The sequence below is a fragment of the Danio rerio genome, chromosome 12, assembly GCF_049306965.1.
Source record: "Danio rerio strain Tuebingen ecotype United States chromosome 12, GRCz12tu, whole genome shotgun sequence".
Lineage (NCBI taxonomy): Eukaryota > Metazoa > Chordata > Actinopteri > Cypriniformes > Danionidae > Danio > Danio rerio.
The window spans coordinates 50,199,777-50,208,613 of record NC_133187.1 but is presented as its reverse complement, the minus strand read 5'-3'; positions in this window follow the sequence as shown (position 1 = coordinate 50,208,613).

Sequence of the window (8,837 nt, the reverse complement as noted above, 5' to 3'; positions counted from 1 at the left end):
AGCCGCATTTCTGCTCCACATCCATCACAACCACACTCCCCCTGCGCAGAGCAGCAGGCATTACTGCTTTCATTATTTCATACAAACAGAAGATCAAGATCTGAAACACACACACACACACACAAATGCATGCACTCACTCACTCATTTTTTTTTAAGGAATATAAGATATTAGGTTTGTATTTTCTTTGACTATATCACTCTGAACTTGCATAGTGTTCACATAAATTAATACTTTTTTACGAGCTGTGAACATCTCTGCACTTTACTTACCAGCAACTGACTGCTGTGCGGCCTACATCCGCATCTCAATGGAAACAACAGCTACGTCCCAAATGGCACACTATACACTATGCACTCATGCACTATGTACTTATGCACTTACACACTCAACAGGATAGTATATGTATGTAGTGGCGTCCCAAATGGTACACTAATGTTTTTTTACTAAGCGGAAATTCAAACCGTTTCCCTGATGACGTTTGACGGTTGCCAAATCAGTGAAACAAACGACCGAATTATCAAATAAAACCTGCAGTGAGTATTGCCGCATTCACCATCGGGAGGCGCTATAATCACTCTCATAGGAGAATTCTGCTTTCACCATCCAAAATAAATAAAGTTATCCAACATGTGCGCCCGATAGCTCCGCCCCTTCCGCTACGTAAGCAAACCTGCGGTCGTTGAGTGCGTGAAGTGTCCATCATTACACACTTCATTTTACGGCTGAATGAGTGCAATGACTACTTACACTATTTATACTACAAAATGGCGTAGAATAGTGCATAAGTATGCGATTTGGAACGCAGCTAACATCATGAGCGCGGAGATTGGAATCTGTTCATGGGGATTGGGGGAGGTACTCGTAAAGGAGTTGTCGAGGAGGTGGTGTATGTTGAGGCTGGTGTTGGGGGTGACAATGCTGTTGATGGGGGTACTTCTTGATACGCAGGAGGTGGTGAACGGTGCAGAGGAGCCTGTGCCTCAGCTTAATCGCCCGGAGGTCCTGGTGGGTCATCGATGTTGCTGCCGTTGTCATGAGAAATCGAGTCCACCTTGACAATTGGGTCCGCCTAGGCCTCCATTTTCATCCCCATCCTCTCTTGCACCTCCATTTCCGTCATCCGACCCTCCTTCTTCCTCTCCTTCTTCTTTTTCCTCCTCATCCCAGTCCTCCTCCTCCTCAGGCTCGGGCCCTCCTGGTGGATGCAGGTCCGCACCTCGAGGTCCATCGCCAGGACGATCTGGATGTCCATCCATCCGTGCTAGGACTCTGATATTTGCAGGGTATTCAGCTACCAGGCAAAGCATCGCAGCATGGTGATCAGGGCCGGCGCGTCCATGGAGGCGACCTAGGCAGCCGCCTAGGGCGGCAGAATAGAGAGGGCGGCGTCCCCGAAACTACCCTCGCCACCCGCATCCTCATCCACGTCTAGGGTGGCAGAATAGAGAGAGCGGCATCCCCGAAACTACCCTTGCCGCGCGCCCACAGTTATATCCGCGTCTAGGAGAGAGGGTGGCGTCTAGAATAGAGAGGGTGGCATCCCCTAAACTACCCTCACCACCCGCACCCTCAGTTATTTCCGCGTCTAGGGCAGTAGAATAGAGAGAGCGGCGTCCGCGACACTACCCTCACCACCCGTGCCCGCAGTTATACCCACATCTTGTGCGGCAGAATAGAGAACCCCCGCCCCCACCCCGTTTTCACTTTAGGTTTGAGGGCGGCGTGACCGTCCTTTGGTCACGCCAGTAACCGAAATACGGATTATTGCCCACCCTTTTCATGGCTCACTGGACATTGTCCTGCTCATCTGGGTACATTCTCTTGGGAAATGGGGGTGCTCGTAAAAGGCACAGGCGATAACGTCAAGTGACGTAAGGACAGAACCAGCCTCCTGTGTGAGGACAACTCTGAGCCTGATAGCATAGGCCGGGATCAACCCGAGCCACTGCTGCATAATGCGGGGCATTGACTCATCAACAAAATGCCTGTAACTCAACCAAGTCAGTCTCAAGTCTGCCACGCCCAGACTATCCCCAATGTTGGTTATTGTTGGATGCAAATCTGCTATAATTCGAGCTAACTTGGCTGTTGAGATTGTTTCTTGGACTGCAAAGGCCACGATGGTTAGGATGATCGCTCCTATAGTCTGATCCCTAGAGTGACCACCCACGCCAACACGGGGAGAACATGCAAACTCCACACAGACACGCCAACTGAGCCGAGGCTCGAACCAGGCAACCTACTTGCTGTGAGGCGACAGCACTACCTACTGCTTTGCCCACAGTCAACATATGTTACGTAAATAAATAAATATATGTAAATGATGTCAATTGACAGCACTAAGCTCTACTGTATGTAAGTCTCCTCTTCATTGTCTGTCTGTGTGTTATTTAGGCAGTGGTTGTATTTGTGCGTCTTTCTTTATAATAAGCGGCACGTTTGCTTCAGCTTTTGTTGCTTCTCTTTTATTCATGTGGTTTGAACTCTGTATAAGGCAATCTGATTTTATTCTGCAGACGGCGCTCGGAGTCTCAGAAGCTGAATGTGGTTATTTTACTGTATTTCAGCTCCACTGTGGAGAAGAGTTTCTGCTTAAAGAACAATTTTATTCTGCTAAAGTGGCAGTGGAGATAAACAACTAAAGTTATGCTGTTTATTCTCCTGCTCAAGACTTCTGTAGAATAAAAGCATCACAGACTAGAAACTAATGCAGTTTTGAATGGTGAACTCTCTGACACTTACAAGGCCTTTTAAAATAACAGTGTGTGTGTGTGTGTGTGTGTGTGTGTGTGTGTGTGAAACCACAGTACCCCCCAACTCCACACAGAAACACCAACTGACCCAGCTGGGACTTGAACCAGCGACCTTCCTGCTGTGAGGCTACAGTGCTAACCACTGCGCCACCATGCCGCTCACCATAGCATTGCATATATTTAGATTACTATTGTATGTGTTGGGGGTTTTAACATGAGCACGCTGCACTCTTTTAAATGAGCACAGCTTTCAGAATGCCTTTATTTACAGTAGTTTAGCTCAGCACACATCTGTTTATATTAAAATAGGTTTGTCCGCTTATTATTAGCTCTTCAAAAGCTCCTCTGAGCCGTGTTGGTCATCCACAAATCCTGTGGTAAACAAAGCAGACCATACACACATTTTGTTGGCAGAATTATTGGCATGCTGTTTAATCCTGTCACCAAACAAAGCAGAATTAGCTCAGAATTAAACACGTGTGTGTGTGTGTGTGTGTGTGTGTGTGTGTGTGTAAGTTAGAGAAAAAGATTAAATTAAATTAAATTAAATGTAATTATTTTATTATTTGTGATTATTATAATAAACTCAGGGGCGAGGCAGTGGCGCAGTAGGTAGTGCTGTCGACTCACAGTAAGAAGGTTGCTAGGTCGAGCTTCGGTTCAGTTGGTGTTTCTGTGTTGAGTTTGCATGTTCTCTCTGCATTTGCGTGAGTTTCCTCCAGGTGCTCCGGTTTCCCCCACAGTCCTAAGACATGCGGTACAGGTGAATTGGGTAGGCTAAATTGTCCGTAGTGTATGAATGTGTGTGTGTGGATGTTTCTCAGAGATGGGTTGTGGCTGGAAGGGCATCCGCTGTGTAAAAACTTGCTGGATAAGTTGGTGGTTCATTCCGCTGTGGCGACCCCGGATTAATAAAGGGACTAAGCCGACAAGTACATGAATAAATAAATGAATAATTAACTCATTGATGTCGCCCATTGGCTGTGGCGCAGTGGTAACTCTGCTAAAATAGTTGGGTTAACAAGACCCCAACATATAACCCAACTATAAATTATTATAGCACCTTCCCAACTATGAGCTATTTTATTCCAGTGCATTGGGTTATTTTGATTAAATGTTGTTTTTTTCCATTCTGTTATTAACTACTACTGCAATTAATTTTATAATTATGGCTGTGTAAATAAATAAATGTCTCTGCTGTGTCATAAAGTTGAGAATGACGCCTGGATATCCCCAATATATAATTTCTTTAAAAAAAAAAAAAAAAACTGTACAGATGAACACATGAGGTAGAGAAAGTGCTTTATCCATTTAATATTGATCGGCTATAAAGTGTGCAGTTGTATCATCAATAGTTAGAAGCGCTGGTGAAACAGATATAAAAAACCTGACACAGAGAGGTCATTTGATTAAACAAAAACAATATTATTGCGCTAGAGCTTACATTTTATAACGCAAAATAAAATTACGCATAATAATACCGCTGTTCTGTGTCAGTTACATCAACTGTTGAAGTTCTAAATTTTAACCCAAATGGTTGAGTTACAATATAAATAACCAAATGAAGGTTATTAATAACCCAACAAAGCACCAAATATTAAACCCAACTGGTTGAATTATTAATAAATAACTTAAAAAAGGTTATAAATAACCCAACAAAGCACCAAACATGTATAACTCAACCACTGGGTTAAATAAATAACTCAACATTTTTAGTGTGTAGCACTGTGGCCTCACAGCAAGAAGGTCACTGGTTTGAGTCAGTGTGGAGTTTGCATGTTCTCCCTATATTGGCGTGGGTTTCCTCCGGGTGCTCTGGTTTCCCCCACAGTCCAAACACATGCGCTATAGGGGAACTGATCAACTACATTGGCCTTAGTGTATGCGCGCGTGTGTGTGTGTGTGTGTGTGTATGAATGTGTATGGGTGTTTCCCAGCTGGAAGGGCATCCGCTGTGTAAAACATATGCTGGATAAGTTGGTGGTTCATTCCGCTGTGGCGACCCCTGATTAATAAAGGGAATAAACTGATGGAAAATGAATGAATGACCACCTAAACAACCGAAAGAATATGAACTATTTAACTTTTAGAAACAAGTTTACATCTAATTTAATGAAATGTAAACAATTACAAAAGAAATAAATATGTATTCATTCAAAGTGTATGGGTGTTTCCCAGTACTGCAACTAAGGGTATCCGCTGTGTAAAACATATGCTGGAATAGTTGGTGGTTCATTCCACTGTGGCGACCCCAGATGAATAAAGAGACTAATGAATGAATGGATGGAAATATCTCCAGTGTTATGTGAGTGTAGATTTGTGTTATTCATTCATTCATTTGTTTAATTCTTTGTCTCCGCTCTGCATTTACTGTATTTGACAAAATCTATTGATGGTTTCGTGGTTTTAGTGAACTATAATGAATATCCCTGTACATTAATGAATGACGGATTAATCATCAAATATCACGAACACACAAACACACACATCTATAAACTGCTGATTATCTGTGTGTGTGTGGGTGTGTGTGTGTGCACGTGTGTGTTTGAGGATGCAAGCTGACACAAAACCATCTGCAAAGGTCAAACATGACATGACCTCGGGTGTAGAGGTCAGAGGTTGAGTCTCTCTAACAGACCACCTGTGTATGTGTGTATGTGTGTGTGTGTGTGTGTGTGTGTGTGTGTGTGTGTGTTATCAGCCATCAGGTGTCCTTGTATAAGGATGAATGACGTGATTATTGAACTTCACCTGCTGACCACAAACACTGGCTGCGCTCCAGACACGCACACACACTGGAGAGCACTACACTTACTGCACATACACACGCACTATACACTCACTGAACACACACTGCATTATACACACAACAGCACACCACACACACACACACACATAGGTTGTGTTTTACATGCTTACAGTAGAAACTAACACCAATAACAAACGAATTATTTAAATTATTAACAGTAATAATCCCAAACAGGGCGACACGATGGTGCAGTGGGCAGCATGATTACATCACAGCAAGAAGGTTGCTGGTTTGAGTCCGGGCAGAGTCAGTTGGTGTTTCTGTGTGGAGTTTGCAAGTTCTCCTTGCATGTTCGAAATTGTACGTAGTGTGCATGTGTGAATGAGTGTCTATGGATGTTTCCCACTACTGGGTTGCAGCTGGAAGGACTTTTTCTACGTAAAACATTTGCTAAATAAGTTGGCGGTTCATTCCGCTTTGGCGACCCCTGGTTAATAAAAAGACTTTGCCGGAAAAAAAAAAGAAAGAAAACCTAAACAACTGAAAGAACAGGAACTATTTATATTTTAGCAATAAATTTAAATCTAATTTAATGAAATGTAAACAATTACAAAAGAAGTATTCATTTACTCATGCATAAATAAATAAATCAATATATTCTGGATGTGTTCCTGCTGTTCTCTCATGAATAACTATAACTCATTTTTGATTAATAACTCCTTGAGTGAGACTGAGAGTAACACATCAAGCGTTTGCCGTATTAACATCACAGCTCTGATGAATCTTGTTGATTCTCAACTCCAGCTGAACAGACGGGCTTGTGCCACTCATGAGGGTCTAGTGTGCACTTCTAAGGGCTCTAGCTGAATTTAAATAGCTCATTTCAGGAAATAAAGCTCATTGTCACATATCATTCATTTCAGATCAGTGTGGGTGTGAAACAAGTTCCCTGTAGAGGCTGAGAAAATCCCAGAAATCTGACACCATTCTTAATATTCAAAAAGCGCAGACATGAAAAATGCCACAGTCATTTATTTTTATATTGTGCTTGGTGATTCTACAGTTGCTACGGTTACAACTATAGTAATTGATCTGTTGTGGTGATTCTATAGTTGCTACGGTAACAAAACATCTACAATGTTAAAAAATGTTTGATTTCACTTTTTTTCTGGCAGCTGGGTTGCCGGGGAAAAAAAAACATAACTGTTAAATTACAGAAATATACCGTAAAATAACGGACATTAAATTACAGAAATTTACCAAAAATTTTAATGTAAAGAAATTTCTGTAATTTAACAGATTTTTAAAAAGTGTATAGGATTTAATCTGTTGTGGTGATTCTCCAGTCGCTATGGTAACACAACAACTACAGTAATTGATCTGTTGTGGCAATTCTATAGTTGCCATGGTAACAGAACAACTACAGTAGTAGTTAAATACTTAACAATTTTTTATCATGTTTTTATTATGTTCTTTTATATTCACTATTGTGTTTTAACTTGTTTGGTCAATGATTGTTTTTAGTAATGTTTAATTTGTTTAGCATGTCTGCTGATGCTTATTGTAAGGCGACCTTGGGTGTCTAGAAAGGCGCCATTTACAAATAAAATTAATTATTATTATTATTATTATTATAATTGATCTGTTGTGGTGATTCTATAGTCGCCATGGTAACAGAACAACTACAGTAATTGATCTGTTGTGGTGATTCTCCAGTCGCTATGGTAACACAACAACTACAGTAATTGATCTGTTGTGGCGATTCTATAGTCGCCATGGTAACAGAACAATTATAGTAATTGGTCTGTTGTGGTGATTCTATAGTCGCCATGGTAACAGAAAAACTACAGTAATTGATCTGTTGTGGCGATTCTATAGTCGCCATGGTAACAGAACAACTATAGTAATTGGTCTGTTGTGGCGATTCTATAGTCGCCATGGTAACAGAAAAACTACAGTAATTGGTCTGTTGTGGCGATTCTATAGTCGCCATGGTAACAGAACAACTACAGTAATTGGTCTGTTGTGGCGATTCTATAGTCGCCATGGTAACAGAACAACTACAGTAATTGATCTGTTGTGGCGATTCTATAGTCGCCATGGTAACAGAACAACTACAGTAGTAGTTAAATACTTAACAATTTTTTATCATGTTTTTATTATGTTCTTTTATATTCACTATTGTGTTTTAACTTGTTTGGTCAATGATTGTTTTTAGTAATGTTTAATTTGTTTAGCATGTCTGCTGATGCTTATTGAAAGGCGACCTTGGGTATCTAGAAAGGCGCCATTTACAAATAAAATTAATTATTATTATTATTATTATTGATCTGTTGTGATGATTCTAAAGTCGCTATGGTAACACAACAGCTGCAGTAATAAGCAAATATCCCAATACTGTAGTTTTCTACAACTTTAGGGACATTATACAATAAATCACAGCTTACTGTAGTAAAAAGTAAAGTATACTACAGTATTTATATTTATAACACATGTTTAGATACTGTACTACACTATACAGTTAGTATAATATACTTGACTATGGAACTATACTATAGCAAAGTGTATTATACTAACAACACTACTATAAACAGTATTTTTTTATGTGGGATGCATTAATGCTGTTCACGCAACAGCCTTCACTTCTGCTTTGATGTTTGATTTCTTTATTCTGATTGTGTCCACGAGCGACGGTTCAGAAACTGACAAGTCAATTAAAGCGAGAATCAAAAGACAGTGTGAAGACTTTCATCAAACACCCCTCCCAAATCACGGAGAGAATGTCACCTCATTACAGAGGAAATATGATAATTACACAGCCCTGCAGTGAAAGCTGGGAAATGACAATCGCCCATTAGCCTGCAGAACAGACGCTCCATTTCTGCAAGTCAACAGCAGGATTGCCTATTTTTCTGCTCGTCATTTGTCTGATCAAGCAGATAGAAGTCATATCTCACATTCACAAACATCTCAAGGCTAAAAGAGTTGCTAAATAGCCAATTTGGGGAAATATCTTCAAAATAATGAGCATCAAATCTAAACGTATGACTCCTCATGTGTTGCTCGAAGAGTCTTTTACAAAGCATGTTAGCAGTAAAAGGAGCTGCTAAATGCAGTATTGAAGAAACTCCTGAATCTCAGAGCAAACCACAAACTATCCTAAAATGTACATTCTCAGCAATCTGCTTCATAAAGAAAACATTTTATTAAAGTTATACTTATTAATAGTTTATAAATTATAGCTGATTACACTGAGCTTCTGTCTTAATTACAGAGTTATTCCCACATGCTCATGCTTTCAAGTTCATTCATTTGTTTTCCTTCAACTTCAG